The following is a 15,292-nucleotide window of genomic DNA, read 5'->3' on the forward strand; positions in this document are numbered from 1 at the left end:
CTCCCGGTTGCTTCCTCCATCTTCACGTGATATTCTTCTATGTGTCACTGCGTCTCTATTTTTAACTTAATCTCTCTTCCTCCCTTATAAGAACTAAGAACACTGATCATAGGATATAGTGCCCTTCCCTTAAATTAAGATAATCTTATTTCAAAGTCCTTAACTGAATTACATCTGCAAAGGCTTTTATTTTCCTAATAAGTTTAGGTTTGCAGGTTATAACCTGACATATATTTAGCGGGATCAACATTCAACCCAATGCCTTTTATAGTTTAAATTTCTAATATTCCTAATACTAAGGAGACACTACCAAAGCAACACATGAAGCTACAAGCCAGAGGAAATGGTGTCACTAGAGAACAGTCAACATTGAGGTAACAAAGGATCCTTTCAGGGTTTGTACTCTGAAAGGGATATGGACACTTGCAAAAGAGAGAAAGAAGGAAAAATTGCTAGAAAACACTCAGACTCCCCTTCTCCCACCAACTTGGATGTGGTTGTTGTTTTCTCATCATCTAAAACCAATCCTAAGTACAGAAAAGGACAGTGAATATGCCTGAAGGAATGGGAAGTTTCAAGCAAATTTCTTACAGGGCATGACCCTGATCATTGGTTATATTGCAGTTAACTATCATTTTGTTGCTCAGGAAGTCTTTTAACTCACTCTTTCCTAGTGACAGAAAAGATAGGTCTTCAGAATAAATCATTGCCATGGAGATAATGTGTGCTTTGATAACCCCGAAACCCTTAACTCTTTGAAACTAGGGTCCTTTTACATAATGTGAGACAGCAGTGATGATAATAACTATCATTTCATAGGAACATAGAAATAATACTAGATGATATTTTCTGCTGTATTTATGTGAGAAACATAGAAACAAATTGCTTCTGTAATTTCAAGCCTTTGAGTCAAGTTGATAATTTGCTTAGTAGTTTTCTCAGTGCTATGGTGATATCTTTGTTCCTCAGAGTAAATATAATGGGATTCAACATTGGGATCCAAACTGTGTAGAAAAGAGAGATCAGCTTCCCAGTTTCTTCAGATTAATTTGGTTTGGGCTGTAAATAAGTGGTAGAGGCTGTGCCGTAGAATAAGACCACCACTGTGAGGTGAGACAAGCAAGTGGAGAAGGCTTTAGCCCTCCCCCTGGCGGATTGCAGTTTCAGAATGTTGGAGATGATTTTGCCATAGGAGACACCAATCAACAGAAATGGAACCATGATGAATACCACTGCAACTGCATAGACTGCTATCTCATTCACAAAAGTGTCTCCACAGAAAGCTTGAATACTGGGGGGAGGTAACAGAAAAAATGATTAATTACGCTAGACCCACAAAAGGGCAGAGAGGAAACCTTCCATGTTTGCCCAATTACAACAGGAACTCCACTGGCCCAGGAGGCAGTGACCAGCTGGACACAGACCTGGGGGCTCACAATCAGTCCATAGTGAAGAGGGTTACAAATGGCCACGTAGTGGTCATAGGCCATCACGCCAGGAGGAGACACTCTAAACCTCCAAACAGAAGGACCAAACACATTTGTATAGCACAGGCAATGAAAGAAATGTGCCCTTTCTGGCTCAGGAGGTCCGTGAGCATTCTTGGGATAGTGACAGTTACATAACAGATTTCTAAAATGGAAAAGTGGTTGAGGAAAAAGTACATGGGGGTCTGGGGAGTAGGGTCAATTCTTGTTATCAGTACAATGACACTATTGCACATCAGAATGGTCAGATAGAGCACTAAAAACATCCCCAAAAGAATCCATTGGAAATTAGGAATATCAGAAAACCCAAAGATGGTGATATTTGATTTTTCTGTTCTTAACTTGTACTCCATCTGTAGATATGGTAAATTCAAGATGATTAATTCATTAATGCTTTTGAGCAACATTTCCCTTCTGTTAATTGATCAAATGCATGAACCTATGTACATAATGCCTGCGAATACTGCTGCCTTTGCCTTGCCCAATTTCTAAGAAATGAGATTTGAAACCTCAGCAATGAACTGACGTGCAGTTAAAATCAATTAGAAAAATAAAATCTCCATTTTATTATACTTGGATGTAGTGATACCAGAGGGCTTCCCTGGTATCTAGGCAGTAAAAGAATTTGCCTGAAATGGAGGAGATACAGGAGATGTAGGTTTGATCCATGGATAAGGAAGATCCCATGAAGGAGGGGATGGCAACCCACTCCAGTATTCTTGCCTAGAGAATTCCATGGCCAAGGAGCCTGGTGGGCTATGGCCCATGGGATCACAAACAGTCAGACATGACAGGAGTGACTGAGCAGCGGCAGTAATGATACCAGAAACAATACAATGTATGCATTTTTATTTAGAGCTTATTGTGCAGCAATAGTATTAAATTGTTTCACCCCTTTTAAAAGTAAAATTATATATGACACAGGCTCGCTATTGTTTTTCTTTGGGTTCATCCATTTCTTTTTCTGTACCTATTGACTTAGTCCATCTCCTTTCAATTCAAAGATTTTCACTTAAAACTTTTGCCTAATTCTTATTCAAAACATTTTAAGCCCTCCCATTTCTACTCCAATGAGAACTGACTTTCTTAAACTCATTCCTTGTTACTGGGGGAACAGATACGTGTAATCATATTGTTTTCTTCTGTGTACCTCACCCAACGGTTATGCTACACATGGAAAGCATGTTACACCATGGGGTCCAATAACGTTCCTTATTAATACCCATTGTACACTGCATTACAAATACCAATTAATCCTTAACTCAGTCCATAAATATGACCCATTCTTCATGATATTTGGGGTTCCCTGATAGCTCAGTTGGTAAAGAATCTACCTGCAATGCAGGAGACCCTGGTTTGATTCCAAGGTCAGGATGATTACACTGGAGAAGGGATAGGCTACCCATTTTACACTGGAAATCCCACTGGAGAAGGGATAAGCTACCCACTCCAGTATTCCCAGGCTTCCCTTGTGACTCACCTGGTAAAGAAACTGTCTGCAATGTGGGAGACCTGGGTTTGATCCTTGGGTTGGGAAGATCACCTGGAGAAGGGAAAGGCTACCTACCCCAGTATTCTGGCCTGGAGAATTCTATGGACTGTATAGTCCATGGGGTCAAAAAGAGTTGGACATGACTAAGTGACTTTCACTTTCATGATATTTTAATATAGTTCCTTCTTAACACATGTGATTCTCTGATCCATTGTCATCTTCTCTTACAACCAAATAAAATATGTCCTATATAATTCTGTTGTAATTTTATTTAATAAATGTAACTTTATTTAAACCTTATGACCCTTTATTTTAGGAATGCAAATGGCAAAAGCATATGAGTGGGAATAACACACACACACACACACACACACACAGGCCCGTTGTCACATCATTTTAAGTTCATGTAATCAGATATCAGGCAGTCAACACTTTGACAATTCTCACAACACTTCATTAATGTTTGTTCTCTATCTGTGTTTTCATATTCCATTAAATCTACTATGTCTGTTCCCATCTTCCAGACCCACAAACTATTGTTTTTGCATTAGTACTTTGATAAATAAAATTGAGTCAACAAATCATTTCAGTTCAGTCGCTCAGTCATGTCCGACTCTTTGTTACCCCATGAATCGCAGCACGCCAGGCCTCCCTGTCCATCACCAACTCCCCGAGTTCACTCAAACTCATGTCCATCGAGTCGGTGATGCCATCCAGCCATCTCATCCTCTGTCGTACCGTTCTCCTGCCCCCAATCCCTCCAGCATCAGGGTCTTTTCCAGTGAGTGAACTCTTTGCATCAGGTGGCCAAAGTACTGGAGTTTCAGCTTTATCATCAGTCCTTCCAATGAACACCCAGGACTGATCTCCTTTAGAATGGACTGGTTGGATCTCCTTGCAGTTCAACGGACTCTCAAGAATCTTCTCCAACACTGCAGTTCAAAAGCATCAATTTTTCCACACTCAGCTTTCATCACAGTCCAACTCTCACATCCGTACATGACCACTGGAAAAACCATAGCCTTGACTAGGCGGACCTTTGTTGACAAAGTAATGTCTCTGCTTTTGAATATGCTATCTAGGTTGGTCATAACTTTCCTTCCAAGGAGTAAGCGTCTTTTAATTTCATGGCTGCAGTCACCATCTGCAGTGATTTTGGAGCCCCAAAAAATAAAGTCTGACACTGTTTTCACTGTTTCTCCATCTATTTCCCATGAAGTGATGGGACCGGATGCCATGATCTTCGTTTTCTGAATGTTAAGCTTTAAGCCAACTTTTTCACTCTCCTCTTTCACTTTCATCAAGAGGCTTTTTAGTTCCTCTTCACTTTCTGCCATAAGGGTGGTGTCATCTGCATATCTGAGGTTATTGATATTTCTCCTGGCAATCTTGATTCCAGCTTGTGCTTCTTCTTTCTCTCATATATCTCTATTTCCACTATAATTAGGTTTCAAAATTACCTTAAGTGAAAGTTTTATTATAAATACTATTAATATTATTATTATTATTTCACTTATATTTCATTTTATTTTATCATTTAAAAAGTTAAGAAATACATTGGTTAAGTAATTAACTAATTTTCAGATAAAGATCTCAGAATTTCATATTTTTATGTTTTATCCTTTGCATCTTAAACCTCAAATTCAGAACTATTTTAAAATAAAACCATCTAACATCTTAACTTCATAGATTTACATGAAGTTGATGTTTTGACCCTGTAAACCTTTATAATTTTGAGTCAGGAAGTCACTGTCATTCTGGAAGATTCTTCAAAGATCAGCTGCTCTGAAATATGAAGTAGTCATGCTCACCCTGGGGGACATTTTCTCTTGAGTATCAGTTTAGTTTCTAGAAGACTGCTTCTGTTTGCTGATCATCTGGGTTTATGCTTTAAAACTACTTTTTCTGTAGATGACTTGTCTTCTGCAGCTCCTTCTTAGCATAAAGGTTCCCCTCTGTGGGGATAGAAACTTAGCAGAGAAATGACACTTAATTTTCTCATATCAATAGTATTGTCTGGGAAAAAAAATTAAAACTTTCAATTTATTGCATTTCAGACCATTAGTAATTGCTGTAAATTTGCCTTCCTTAATTTTATTCCCATAATTCATCCAGATCTCATCTTTCACATCTTTAGAAAAATGTGTCATTTACTAAGACACAAACGTGGTATGTTTGTTCTTTCCAATCCATTGCAGGGAAGGTTAGATCCTTTTTCAGCAGTGGAACACTGTTCCTAGATTAACTTTTGTGGAAATTAAAGTATGTTGTATCTGCTGACAAAAGTCTGGGTAGTTTTATTCATGTTAGGATATCTAGTTGGTCATCAGCGTAGGTATCTAGCACATTCAAAATGAAAGGCACCCTAAAAATAGCTTAGAGCCTGTTGTGCAGAGTGAAGTAAGTCAGAAAGAGAAAGACAGATATCCTATATTAACACACACACGCACATAAATATATATGTGTGTGTGTGTGTGTGTGTTTGAGAAAAATGATACTGATAAACCTATTTGCAAGGCAGGAATATAGACGCAGACGTAGAGAACAGACTTGTGAGGGAAGGAGAGGGTGGGACAAATTGAAAGGTAATATTGAGACATATACACCACCACATATAAAGCAGACAGCTAGTGGGAAGTTTCTAAGTATATAAAACAGGGAGCTCAACCTGAAGCTCTGTGACAACCTGGGGGCGATGGGGTGGGGTGTGGGAGGGAGGTTAAAGACAGAGGAGATGTATGTACACCTATGACTGATTTACTTTGTTTAATGGCAGAACCAACACAACATTGTAAAGCAATTATCCTCCAATAAAAAAAACCTGTGGCAGATTCATTTTGATATTTGGCAAAACTAATACAGTTATGTAAAGTTTAAAAATAAAATAAAATTAAAAAAACAGATATTGGATAAAGAGAAAAAAAATAAAATAAAAATATTACATTGTGGTGTTAAAAAAAAATTAAACCCAATTATTTAAGACAGAAAAAAAAAAAAAACCCTCCTACAAAATGCTTTTTCTATTTCAGCTACTTCCAGGCAGGTATGTAGGTAAAATTGTCAGGAATGAGGTTTCAAGGCCAATATCAACTTCCACTCATAAGCACATTTTTTTTCTTTCTGTTTAGAGATTCTTTGACAATTTAAAGCACTATCAGTGTTTCTAAAACTGCATTTCTTTTTTTGTATGTTAAATTTGTTTCTCTTTATTACAGCATGTTCCTCATAAATTGGACCTCTGTAATCTTTTTTAGGATTGATGTGGTATCCATGTCATTTAGTGTCATGTTGATTTACAAATGAGAATTGAACTCATTATTTGTTTCAACTAAGTTTTACTTACAAGATGGAACAAACTGAATGTCCATCACCCATGTGAGTGAACTGATCTAATCCCTAATTCTATTGTTAGGATATCAAATTGAATATTTCTCTGTTCAATTCAATATCATCATCACCTGAAAACAAATCTATACTCTGAGACAATACCTCAAATATATCAGTGTAACAAAATAAAGAAACATTTTACTATCATATTACAGCACACGTTTGCAGTCAGTGATGAAGAAACCCTTGTTGTTTTCATCTAAGGGTCCCGGTGTTCCTACTTCTTCTTTGAAGTTTCCTACTTGATCTTCAGCATGCAGAAACGTGAGACACCAAGACAGACAGAACATAAGGAAACAAATACACTATTCAGAGCCTCTATACATAATAAACACATCACTTCTACCCACATGTCATTGTAGAAACTAATCACCTGGTCCAATGTAGCTCTGAGAAGGTTAGGGAATGATGTTCACTATATGTAAATAAAACAGATGTATCTGAAGAGCATAAAGCCACACTGTGCCACAGTCCTCATTTTTGGTCACTAAAAAAAGGGGTATTATAACATGCTGCAACATGTATACCTTTAGACTGAAGACTTAGCATGGCACATAAGGGAATAAGTATTTATGGTATATATCTATACATATTAATTTGTCTTATAGATATATTTGAGCCTAACAACACAATGTCATTGTTATTTTTATTAGGCTTTGATGCTTAAATTAGCAATAGTATTGAGGCATAATTTCCATAACATAAATTACGACCTTTAAAATTCAAAGTGGTTAACTGAGATACACTTGATTTATAGCATTATATTAACTTCTGCTGTACAACATAAATATATTTTAAATGATCATCACAATGTCTAGTTAATATCCATCACTGCCCAAAGTTATGCGCTTTTTTTCTTGCAATGCAATTTTTAAAAAATTTATCTTAGAAACTTTCAAATATACAAAATTATTTAACTATAGTCACCATGCTCTATATTATTTTCTTGGGTACCAAAATCAATGTGAACGGTGAGCAGCCATGAAAGTAAAAGGCATTTATTCCTTGGAAGAAAACCTATGACAAACCTAGATAGTGTATTAAAAATAAGAGACATCACTTTGCTGACAAAGCTATGCAGAGTTAAAGCTATATAGTCATGTATGGCTATCAGAGTTAGAGTATAAAGAAAACTGAGCACCGAAGAATTGATGCTTTTAAATGGTGCTGTTGGAGAAGACTCTTGAGGGTCCCTTGGACAGCAAGGAGCTCAAAATGGTTAATCCTAAAGGAAATCAACCCTGAATATTTATGGGAAGGACTGATGCTGAAGCTGAAACTCCAATACTTTGGTTACCTCATGCAAAGAGCCAGCTAATTGGAAAAGACCCTGATGCGGGGAAAGACTGAGACCAAAAGGAGAAGTGGGTGACGGAGGATGGGATGGCATCACTGACTCAATGGACATGAGTTTGAACAAACTCCAGGAGATAGTGAAGGACAGGGAGGCCTGGCATGCTGCAGTTCATGGGGTTGCAGAGTCAGACACAACTTAGTCACTGAACAACACCACCATGCAGTACATTGATTGGATTGCTATACATTTTAATAGTGGTTTTATAAATATGACTAAATTTAAATTTACTGCCTTGCTGTTTGTGTTCTGTTTCTCTTATACATACTTTGTTTGCTGTTTGTTTCTTGTTATTCTTTTGTGATTTGAGTATACTTTTAGCACTTATGTATCACCTAGACAGCATAATAAAAAGCAGATACACTACTTTGCCAACAAAGGTCAGTCTAGTCAAAGCTTTGGTTTTTCCAGTGGTCATGTATGGATGTGAGAGTTGGACTATAAAGGAACCTCAGAAAGCATTACTATGAACAAAGTTAGTGGAAGTGATGGAATTCCAGTTGATCTATTTCAAATCCTGAAAGATGATGCTATGAAAGTGCTGCACACAATATGCCAGCAAATTTGGAAAACTCAGCAGTGGCCACAGGACTGGAAAAGGTCAGTTTTCATTCCAATCCCAAAGAAAGGCAATGCCAAAGAATGCTCAACCTACAGCACGATTTCACTCATCTCACATGCTAGTAAAGTAATGCTCAAAATTCTCCAAGCCAGGATTCAACAATACATAAACCATGAACTGCCAGATGTTCAAGCTGGTTTTAGAAAAGGCAGAGGAACCAGAGATCAAACTGCCAAAATCTGCTGGATCATAGAAAAAGCAAGAGAGTGCCAGAAAAACATCTATTTCTGCTTTATTGACTATGCCAAAGCCTTTGACTGCATGGATTACAATAAACTGTGGAAAATTCTGAAAGAGATGGGAACACCAGACCACCTGACCTGTCTCTTGAGAAACCTATATGCATTCAGGAAGCAAGAGTTAGAACTGGACATGGAACAACAGACTGGTTCCAAATACGAAAAGGAGTACGTCAAGGCTGTATATTGTCACTCTGCTTATTTAACTTATATGCAGAATACATCATGAGAAACGATGGGCTGGAAGAAGCACAAGCAGGAATCAAGATTGCTGGGAGAAATCTCAATAACCTCAGATATGCAGACTACATCACCCTTATGGCAGAAAGTGAAGAGGAATTAAAAAACCTCTTGATGAAAGAGAAGGAGGAGAGTGAAAGAGTTGGCTTAAAGCTCAACATTCAGAAAACAAAGATCATGGCATCTGGTCCCATCACTTCATGGGAAATGGATGGGGAAACAGTGGAAACAGTGTCAGACTTTATTTTTTTGGGCTCCAAAATCACTGCAGATGGTGACTGCAGCCATGAAATTAAAAGACGCTTACTCCTTGGAAGGAAAGTTATGACCAACCTAGATAGCATATTCAAAAGCAGAGACATTACTTTGCCAACAAAGGTCCATCTAGTCAAGGCTATGGTTTTTCCAGTGGTCATGTAAGGATATGAGAGTTGGACAGTGAAGAAAGCTGAGTGTGGAAGAATTGATGCTTTTGAACTGTGGTGTTGGAGAAGACTCTTGAGAGTCCCTTGGACAGCAAGAAGATCCAACCAGTCCATCCTAAAGGAGATCAGTCCTGGGTGTTCATTGGAAGGACTGATGTTGAAGCAGAAACTCCAGTACTTTGGCCACCTCATGCAAGAGTTGACTCATTGGAAAAGACCCTGATGCTGGGAGGGATTGGCGGCAGGAGGAAAAGGAAACGACAGAGGATGAGATGGCTGGATGGCATCACTGACTCGATGCACATGGGTTTTGGCGAACTCCGGGAGCTGGTGATGGACAGAGACCTGGCATGCTATGATTCATGGGGTCGCAAAGAGTCAGACACGACTGAGCAACTGAACTGAACTGAACTGACTGAAGCACCAAAGAATTGCTTTAAACTGTGGTGTTGGAGAAGACTCTTAAGAGTCCCTTGGAAAGCAAAGAGATCCAACAAGTCCATCCTAAGGTAAATCAGTCCTGAATATTCATTGGAATGACTGATGCTGAAACTGAATCTCCAATTTTTTGGCCACCTGATGCGAAGAATTGACTCATTGGAAAAGATCCTGGTGCTGGGAAAGATTGAAGGTGGGAGGAGATGAGATGGTTGGATGGCATCACCTCCTCAGTGGACATGAGTTTGAGTAAGCTCTGGAAGTTGTTGACGGACAGGGAAGGCTGGAATGCCGTAGTCCATGGGGTCGCAAAGAGTTGGACATGACTAAACAACTGAACTGAGCTGAACTCAACCATTTTTTTTTAATCCAATGCTCCTTATTAATTTTTAAGTATAACTGTAGAGTTTGCAAAAGAAACATCTGCCTAATACAATCTATCATTAAGAACTTATATACTTAGTATGCAAATTGTTAAGATCCTGAGAAGAAAATACTCCTATTTGTATGATGTTATCTTTGGTTTTATGTTATTGCCTTACACTTACTCTTTTTAAATTAATTTTTATTGGAATACCATTGATTTACAGTGTTATCTAACTTCCATCATACGGCAAAGTGAATCAGTGTTACATATACATACTTTGACTCTTTTTAAGATTCTATTCCCATATAGATTATTAAGTAGAGTTCCTGTGCTATACAGTACGTTCTTGCTAGCTATCTATTTTAGACAGGTTAGTGTGTATATTTCAATCCCAAATCTTAGTTTACCCTTTCCCCTCCACCTTTCCCTCTTGGTAACCTTATGTTTGTTTTCAACATGTGAGATTCTATTTCCATTTTGTAAAGAGATTTATCTGTACTAATTTTATAGATCCCATATGTAAATGATATGATATGATACTTTTCTATCTCTGTCACTTCACTCAGTTTAACAATCTCTAGGTCCACCCATGTTACTGCAAATGTCATTATTTCTTTTTTATGACAGCATTATTCATATATATATATATATACACACATACATATATATATACACATTTATTCTTTAATTTATAAACACCATGATATTTTTTCCAACTGCATTTATTATTTGATGGACATTTTAAAATATGAAAAATGTTAATATTAGTCATCTTATTTTCCATTTTGTGATCTGTTTATTCTTTGTGTTGATCCAAATTATTTTATTCTGTATTATTTTCTTCTATTTGAAGAACTTCCTTTTACATTCTCATATGCAAATATGCTTGTGATATATTTTTTCCCTTTACTTTGTAATTCAATGCTTTATTTTTAAAGTTCACTTTCTGTTTTGTGGGATAATCTTATTAGAAAAATAATTCTAGTTTGACACTTGTTTTATCCAGCTCTTTAACGATGTAATCTGTTCTTCTGCCCTAAAGAGTTTCCAAATTGAAATCAGCAGCAAAAAAAAAAAAAAATCTGTCCCATTGTTATGATATGTGTTTTCCCCTGGCTACTTCTAGTTTTACCTTCTTTTTTTTTTTTAAGTGTGCATGCATGAAGGAGAAATTTGTTGGGCTCTCTATCACATATCACTGATGTCTTTATTGATCACTATCTGAATTCTGCACTATTATAGTAAGGCATGTTGTCCAGTAAAGTAAATCCTCTTACTTGACTGTTCTTCAGGAGTGCCTTGGTTATAATTGGTTGTCGTTATATACACAACCATTTAGAATCAGCCTAAGTCATACACACATGCCCCTGTACACCAACTCATCCACCCATACACCAAAGGAATTTTATCCTACTTTATGAAATTTCTGTATCATTGAATTGAATTATATCAGGGAAAATTGACATCTTTGAAATATTGAGTTTTCCAGTACATAAAAATATTATAGCTATCTATTTAGTTCTTTATCTTAAATTTCTCTCAGTTTTCTAGTTTACTAAATAAACTTCCTGCAGGGTTTTCATTTCTATTACTTTTAAAATGTTCATATCTTTCTTCTTATTTAAATAACATTTTCAATGTCTACTTATTTTTGCTTTTCAGTGTGGAAATAAGGGCTTACCAGGTGGCGCTAGTGGTAAAGAACCTGCCTGCCAATACAGGAGATATAAGAGATGAGGCTCCGATCCCTAGATCAGAAGAATCCCCTGGAGAAGGGCATGGCAACCCACTCCAGCATTCTTGCCTGTAGAATTCCATGGACAGAGGAGCCAGGCAGGCTGCAGTCCATAGGGTCGCAGACAGTTGGACATGACTGAAGCGACTTGGCATGCACGCACATGTGGAAATAAATTGATTTGTGTTTGTTGACTGTGTATCCAGTACGCATGTTGAATTCATTCATTATGTCTAATAACTTCATTGTAGATTATTAAATATTTTGAACATATTCATATATAACATCTTCCAACAATTAGGTTAATACAACCCTGGTGCCTCAGATGGTAAAGAATCTGCCTGTAATGGAGAACCAGGCTTGATCCCTGGGTTGGGAAGATCCCCTGAAGGAGGGAATGGCTACCCTCTCCAGTATTCTTGCCTGGAGATTCCATGGACAGAGGAGCCTGGAGGGCTAGAGTCCATTGGATCGCAAGAGTCAGACACGACTGAGTGACTAACACTTTACAATGTTTACATATACATTTTATTCTCTCTCTCTTTCTTTTTTTCCCCCCCACTGTATAGGCTAGTATCTCTAGTAAAATGACTAAAAACTGTAAGAGAGAAAAATCCCTTTCCTTGGTTCAAATTACAGAAAGACATGTTTCAACATTTTTTAATTTAATTGTGTGTATTAGCACTATTGTTGAGATTTGTTTTTAAAAAAAAGTGTCATTCTTTATTGAGAGCATTCTTTAACTTATTTCCCAAACTAAGTTAAGCACAATTCTAATATTGCAAGTTCAATGTGAATCACTTTACTGTATGATTTATTTTATGCTTTTATGCTAAATTAACTTTATTATTTATCTAGTAGCAGTTTGTTCCCCTAGAGTATGAAATTTACATGAAAACTGGATTTTTCTTCTCTGTAATACATCATTGTAACTACACAGTATAGTTATGTGAAGCTCTTTTAGATATGAAAACCAAATCAGTCACCATATGAATTCCCCTTATTGATGACAGTCAATGCTATATGGAAGAGAACACCCATGCAGCTGATCCCTGCCTCAATACTGGACAATGTACGGGATACAATCAAATGATATTATTCTAAACCATAAATTTTGAATATAATTTGTTGTGCAGCAACAGAATAGTTGAAAGTCCTCTGTTTCAATAGTTCTTTGAAACAGAGGACTTTAAACTGGCTATAAAACCAACTTTTATATTTTACTTCCTTTAGTCCTCTGAATGGGAACTATGTAATAGCCACAGCTGTCATCTGTTACTGTCATCTGCACATTATCTCCTCTGAAATGATTGCTTTAATTTTTGTGTGCTTTTTAATGTCTTTTTTGATGACATGATACCTACTCAAAGAAGAGAACTAGCTGATAGATGAATTATGGTCTTATGAAAAATAAATTATTTAAACACATAGTATAATAAGAGAAAGACAGATTTAAAAAGAAAATATAAAAGAAAAAAAACTTCCTCAGATTGCATCATTTCCCAATCAGTTTGACTGAAAATGATCCAGTGTACTGTCTGTAGTTCAACTCTTTCCATCTGAAGAAATCCAAGATCTTTTTAATAGTATTTTTTTTTAGTTTAATATAGTGATCTTTCTTATCAAGTATCATCCTTTACAACCAGGAAAACTTGGGAAAATAATGTACTAAATATCCCAAGTATTTTTATTTTAATTTCAACTATCTATTTCACCAAAAGAATTAAAACAAAACAACTATGTGTTATGGAAGAGATGCTGATGATTATTAAAATCAATTTCTGGTAAAAAAAAAACAAAAAAAAACACCAAAACAACAACAACAACAAAACAAGAGATCTTAGAGAATGGATAACACTATTTGGGCACAAAATGATTAAATCCCATACACCTTATATCTCTGAACAGCAAAGATGCATTCATATTTTTTGCATTAGTAAAAATTAAGGCAACAAATTATCAAGATGCTAGTAGTATGATTTGGCTACATAAACAAAGCATATCTACAAAGAAGAATTCAGAGAGAAACAGAGGGTAAATATTTATTGCCATACTATAAACTTTTAGGAGTAATTATGCAGAGTTTTATTTTTAATCTTTACAGAAGGATCAAATTGAAGTCATTGAAAGGTTAAATGTCTAAAGTTAAAAACACATAGATATTTAACAACTGTTCTCCAAACTTTTGCCATCTATACTATCTAAAAACATCATGAAAAGAAAACAAAAAGTGCATGATAGTTATATGAACAGGAAACAAAAATATCAATGGCTTTAGGGGGAAAGGTGGGTAAATGATACTATATTTTCTCATAAAATTGAAAATCACGAGTAAAATTGCGAACTGAATAAAAGATCACCTAGATACATAGTTTCTTATCAGCAAGACACCATAATATGATCCTGATATTAGAAAATCCAGCATAAAACAATAAGGTCAGGAATGGATGAATAAATATAATAAATCTATTAATCATGTGGAAAAAGAAAACTATTTCTGATTATACAATGGCAAAATTAAATAGGAAAACAGAAAATGAGTTTAAATCAAGCAGCTAATGCTTTACATTAAGGTAGCACTTTTCTCAAGGCTGTCAAGACATCCTTATTTCTCAGAGTGTATATCAGGGGGTTAAACCTCAGGGTGATGATGGTATAGAAAAGTGAGAGAAATTTGTCTGTTCTGGAAGAATTTTGAGATTTATGTCGTAAATATGTAACAATCACAGATCCAAAGAATAAAGTCACAACCATGACATGAGATGAGTAGGTGGAGAAAGCCTTTGCTCTTCTCGTTGCCGATGGCAACTTCAGGATGATGGAGGTGATTCTACTGTAGGAGCCAAGTATCAGCAGAAAAGGGACCATGACAAACAGCACAGCAACTATAAAGACCAGCATCTCATTCAAAAACATGTCCCCACAGGCCAGCTTCAGTACTGGCAAAATGTCACAGAAGTAGTGATTGATTTGGTTGGATCTACAAAAGGACTGAGAGAAAATTTGGCTTGTCTGCCCTATCTCAATTGGAACGCCAGTGACCCAGCAGGCAGCCACCAGCTGGACACAGACCTTGTGGTTCATGACCAGAGGATAGGGCAGGGGGCTACAAATGGCCACGTAGCGGTCATAGGCCATCACTGTAAGAAACAGGCACTCTATGTTTCCAAATATAAGGATAAAACTCATCTGTGTTGCACAAGCAAACAAAGAAATATGTCTTTTCTGAGTCCAAAGGTTTATGAGCATTCTAGGAAGAGTGGCAGACACATAACAGATTTCCAAGAAGGAAAATTACTGAGGAAAAAGTACTTGGGAGTCTGGAGAGTCTGGTCTGTCCTGCTTATGAGACTAATGATGCCATTTCCCATCAGAGTTATCACATAGATAAACAGAAACATCACAAAAAGAAATATTTGCAGATTGGGAATGTCAGAAAATCCCAAAAGAACAAATTCAATCATTGAAGTGAGATTCACATTTGCTAGATATTTTTGAGGTTCCAT

At 36.6% G+C, this 15,292-nt stretch overlaps 2 pseudogenes; both read right to left on the reverse strand.

Moving 5' to 3' along the window:
• Positions 1–909: 909 nt before the first annotated feature.
• LOC102390141 lies at positions 910–1,894 on the reverse strand (annotated as a pseudogene).
• Positions 1,895–14,354: 12,460 nt separating this feature from the next.
• On the reverse strand, positions 14,355–15,292 carry LOC102389818 (annotated as a pseudogene).

Source organism: Bubalus bubalis, chromosome 2 (genome assembly GCF_019923935.1).
Source record: "Bubalus bubalis isolate 160015118507 breed Murrah chromosome 2, NDDB_SH_1, whole genome shotgun sequence".
NCBI classification, from domain to species: Eukaryota; Metazoa; Chordata; class Mammalia; order Artiodactyla; family Bovidae; genus Bubalus; species Bubalus bubalis.